The 4,952-nt window shown below is 34.9% G+C and overlaps 1 non-coding gene across 1 annotated transcript; it reads right to left on the minus strand.

Annotated features, from left to right (window-relative positions):
* Positions 1–3,497: 3,497 nt before the first annotated feature.
* TRNAE-UUC (transfer RNA glutamic acid (anticodon UUC)) lies at positions 3,498–3,569 on the minus strand. The gene has a single exon. It is a non-coding gene; the product is annotated as a tRNA-Glu (tRNA).
* Positions 3,570–4,952: the final 1,383 nt, after the last annotated feature.

Consider the following 4,952-nt stretch of genomic DNA (forward strand, 5'->3'; position numbering starts at 1 on the left):
CAATGAAATCCCTCTTGGGTCGATTGTTGTTGTACCTCTCAGACTTGAAATCCTCTTGGCCCTGGAGAACCACCTTGGCCTTACCCTTTCCTTGCTACTGGTCCTCCTCGACCCACTTATACTCATCAATACGATCCATAAGCTGGCGTACACTCCTAGCCAGCTTTCTAGTCAGAGACTTCCTCAATCATGCTCGACAGGAAGACCGACCTTCAAAGTCCTTATCGCCACATCGTCAAAATTTCCATCTATCTCATTGAACATCTCACAGTACCTGTCTAAGTACGTTTTTAGAGCATCCCCTCTGACATGGCCATGGACAGTAGAGAATTCAAGGGACGAAGAACCCTGCTACAAGTAACAAAACGGGCCCCAAAAGCCCTAGTAAGCTCTTGAAAGGAGTTGATTGAACCTTCCTTCAAATTTTCAAACCATTTCATCACCACCGGTCCTAGGTTGGATGGGAACACCTTGCACATTAACGCTTCATTTTTGGAGTGAATAGCTATTCTTTGATTGAAATGGCTGACATGCTCCATAGGGTCTATCATACCATTATACATGGTAAATGTTGGCTGAGTAAACCACCAAGGAAGTTTCCTTCCCTCAATCCTTCGCGTAGATGGTGACTTAGAAATCTAGTGCAAGGCATGGCTCATAGCGTCATTACCCAAGCCACCATGAAATGGACTTCTGCTTCTCTGCCTATAATGGTGCTCTTCATCACACGAGAAAGACTTACTTGAGGGAGTCCTTGATTTGGGCCTATAACTAGCATCATTATCCTCATCAGAGGAAGCATCTGAACTCGAGGGAATCCTTCTTCGACGCTTACGGCGTAATTTCCTCTGTAAGTGATCAATCTCTAACTGCATATTCCTGGTGCTTTCTCCCTGGGACACATGACTCCCACTTCTAGAATAACTCCTACTCGTATGAGTGGCATGTACACTAACTTCACAGTCTCTCCTTCGCTCAAGATTAAGGAAATGATCTTGACGCTGAGACCCCACGAACTCTTCATGGTTAGGCACTGAACTCACCATGGCTATGTGACGAACTCAAGAATGTTCAGTTTCCCCACAAACGACACCAATTGTAAGGGCAGGATTTGCTTGTATAGCCCAAAGGTTTAAAACGACTAAGGCCCAAAGAGCCCAAAACAATGAATTTGTAGAGAATGGACTAGAAACTGGATTTCAATGTGTTGGATAGTAATCACAATAGACTAAATGATACTTGAAAGAAAGAACAAACAGTTTAATGCAAAGAAGATCCTCCTCGGCAAAGTCCGAGGATGGTAGTTCGTATATATTTCTTTCAACTTTAAATACTATTACAGTTCTTGAGTATGCAATAATTTTCCTCTCTCCTTTTTTTTTGAAATATGAATGTTGATTTTCCTTTTATAGTCCAACACAAATCATCTCAATATTACACTTGGAAGGCTGAGATTGCTTTCCCAGGACTTTTGTCTCATATGGAACCTCCTAGTAAGCTTTTGCCCTGCAACGTTAGGTGTGCCACCACTGTTCATGGTCATTTCCTCATTAATGCGGCCAAGAGAGCAGTTGTCTTGCATTCAATGCGGAGAGGATGGCTTCTAAACTTTTCTCCTTTCTTCCTTTTCAAGTTTCGTGCCAAGTCGGCTCTCTATAATTTCTAATATTTTACCTCTATGCACCTCCCACAATCAATGCTTGTCCCCGATGTTTGCTATTACTTGTCCCTGAGGTCCGAGGTATATCCTCGGAAACCACCCTGGGCAGCTTATTTAAATGTAAAGAGAGATCCTCGTCCACACAGTTATTATGCATGAAAGAGCAAATCCTACATGTGAATTCTTAATGATGCGCACAATGATTCCCATAAGTCATTTCTCAAGAAAAAGATTGTTACATTCACTCATCTCATTTTCCATTTTTTTTACTCACCTGTTGTCAATAATATTTAGTTTTGGACAAAAACATCATTTTATATGAATGCTCTTGAATTTGATGTGATAGCAATGCATAATTTTTTTTATTTTTTATTTGAGCAATGCATAATTCTAATCTATATGTCATGTGAGAGATGCTTAAGGATGAAAATAAGATTTTATTTTATTTTTCTTATTACTTCATTTGACGCAAGTTATTGGAAGTCCAATCCTCGAGAATCATCCTTAAGACCTATATTAAAATCAGCCCAAAAGAGATTTGATGAACTGACCCTCATCATGAAAGGAGGCTAAGAGCACTCTACCATGTCCAAGGGAATGGCATGCACAATAACTCTATGTTCAGAAAGAGGGAAAGGAGGGAGCTAAAATTGCAAGTTCATCCTTAATAAAAAGGTCAAACCAAAAAATATCAAGGAACTGAGAGCACCAGTATTCAACCCAATGGGCAAGTTCAAGCACAATTGGAACGGCAGTTACACTATCAAGAATTGTTGAAAACCCATTAAGCTTGTCTAAGCAAAATTTAGGGCTAGCTTGTTAGACTAAAAACCCATCAGGATAATCTAGGCACCAATTGGAGCTTAAAAAGTAAAATAAAAAATTGTTGGGTCGAAAACCCACTAGTATGGCATAGGGAAAAGTTAGAGCACAAGAAATGGCAATATGAGCAACTCAAGACTATCTTATCGTGAGGACTGGCAAGAGTGTAGTACCTTTAATAGGAAGAAATTTGTATAGCCCATAAACATGGATTGAATGAAAGAGCAATATGTATATAAGCCTGTAGTGCCTAAATTGAAAACCCATCAAACAAAAAGTAAACTTGCTGGATTAAAATAACTTAATCAAAAGTTCTAGCACAAGAAATGTGTCAAAAGTGAAATAAATTTTTTTACAAAATCTCACTCTATAATAGTTCCAATATCTGATGAAATATGCTATGTGATTTTTTTTTTAAATTTTAATTATTATATAAAAAAACTGTATGATAATTTTTTTTTGGTGTAAAATATAAAGTAAAATGTAAAATACAAAAAATAAGATGAATAATGGACGTGGACAGGACAAATGGACTGTTTTACCAGATGTCGTTTCAAGAATTAATAATGGACATGGACTGTTTTACTTTTATGGGAGAGAGTGAAAAATGGGGTACAATTGTACAGGCATTGGGAAGGATGTGAAACCAAGCTAGGAATAAAGAATGAGCTGTTGGAGGTGCTGAGACCTCACAGTCAGAAACAAACAGTAAAGTAATATGTGAGCTGTTGGAGGTGGTGGGATTCAGATAAAGTGCAATTGTAATCAAAGACTGAAATTAAAGATTGAAAAAGTTATTTTTAATCTCAACTATTAAATAAAATATATTAAAAGAAAGTTAAAGAATTAAAATTAAGAAATAAAAAAAGTAAAAAAAATTATGAGAGGAAATGGGTGAATTGCACCAAGTGAGTATTGCACCTGATCCAAATCCGGAGGTGGTGAGACCTCAAAGTCAGAAACAAACAGTAAAGTAATATGTCAGGGTTTCAAAAAGAACAAAGTTTCAAAAATATTCCGTTGCCGGGAATCGAACCCGGGTCTCCTGGGTGAAAGCCAGATATCCTAACCGCTGGACGACAACGGATTTGTGATTTGTTTCCTCAAAACCTTAATTGTATTGCATACTCTATAAGCCTCCTTAATTACTTCAAAAATAATATAGGTAAGTCCTGATGCATTAATTGATGAAGGTATAAACTGGTTTTAGATGACCTGTATCTTTAACTGAACATTATAAAAACTCTCTCAAAAAAGAACTTATAAAAACTCGTATGAATTCCTCAAGAATCCAATATGCATTCTGACACGTCAATATTTAACCATTTATTATGAATTCTGGCACATCAAGGCACAAACAATATGATTATGAGTGATTAATTTTGATTGGTCCATAATAAGATTAATTAGAATCAATTTCATGTCAAAAATTCCATTAGTTTATGTTTTAAGACAACTAGTCACTGACCCGTGGGATGCACGAGAAACCTATTGACTATAAAAAAAAAAAATCCAACAATGAAAAAAGAATTTAAGTTCTCATTTATGCAATGTTGTTGACAGTGTCAAACAGCCTTAATAATAAACTTATAGATCATAAAAATATCATTATTAATTAATATAGTATTGATAATGCACTTGAACTTTAATATGTTTAATATAGAACTCTTGATCTAACTTCGAAATAAATTCTACAAAATAGGAATATTTTTTTTTTAAATCAAGTTAAGAAAATAGAAAAACTATTAAATCCATGAAAGCAACCTTAGAAGAAAGTGAACAAATAACAATGCTATTTCCATTCAATGACACATATTGAGAGTATATAGGAACAATAATGATACAACTCAAACTTGTGAGCTACTATGAGTATATAAAAAATAAAAAAAACCCTTGTGTAGTAGCCTCAATTGATGGCTATTACATACTAGATCTATTTTAACTGGGTTTCAATTCAAGTGTTTATCTAAAATTTTAAAATTTTCATCAATCTTTGGATTGAATTTTTGCATAACTTGGTTAATTGTATAGTCACCCTATTTCCACCTTTAGACACCACAGTAAACACACAGAAGGTTTTTTTTTAATTTTTTTTTTTATATTCTTTTTCAATTCACTAATCGATGAAGGTTTTGGGGTTAAGGTGAAAATTCTAAAGAAATCAACAAATAGTCAAAGGCTTCGATTATATTGTACAGTCACACTATTTCCACCAAAGTTTTAAATTCCGTTTTAGAGGCTGTTTCGAATTAGCTATTGGAACGGAGTTTTTCGATATCGGTGTGTGCCAGTGCACCATTTCAAGATTACGCACCAGGTATATATTTAAATATATATATATATATATATATATAATAAAATTACTATTATTTATTATTATTAAGCTAAAGTTTTTAAATTGATTTCTTCAAAAAAAAGTTTAAAAAATGATTATATATAAAATTCTAATGAAGGAACGTTCAAAATTAAA

This window comes from Castanea sativa, chromosome 1 (genome assembly GCF_040712315.1).
Source record: "Castanea sativa cultivar Marrone di Chiusa Pesio chromosome 1, ASM4071231v1".
NCBI classification, from domain to species: domain Eukaryota; kingdom Viridiplantae; phylum Streptophyta; class Magnoliopsida; order Fagales; family Fagaceae; genus Castanea; species Castanea sativa.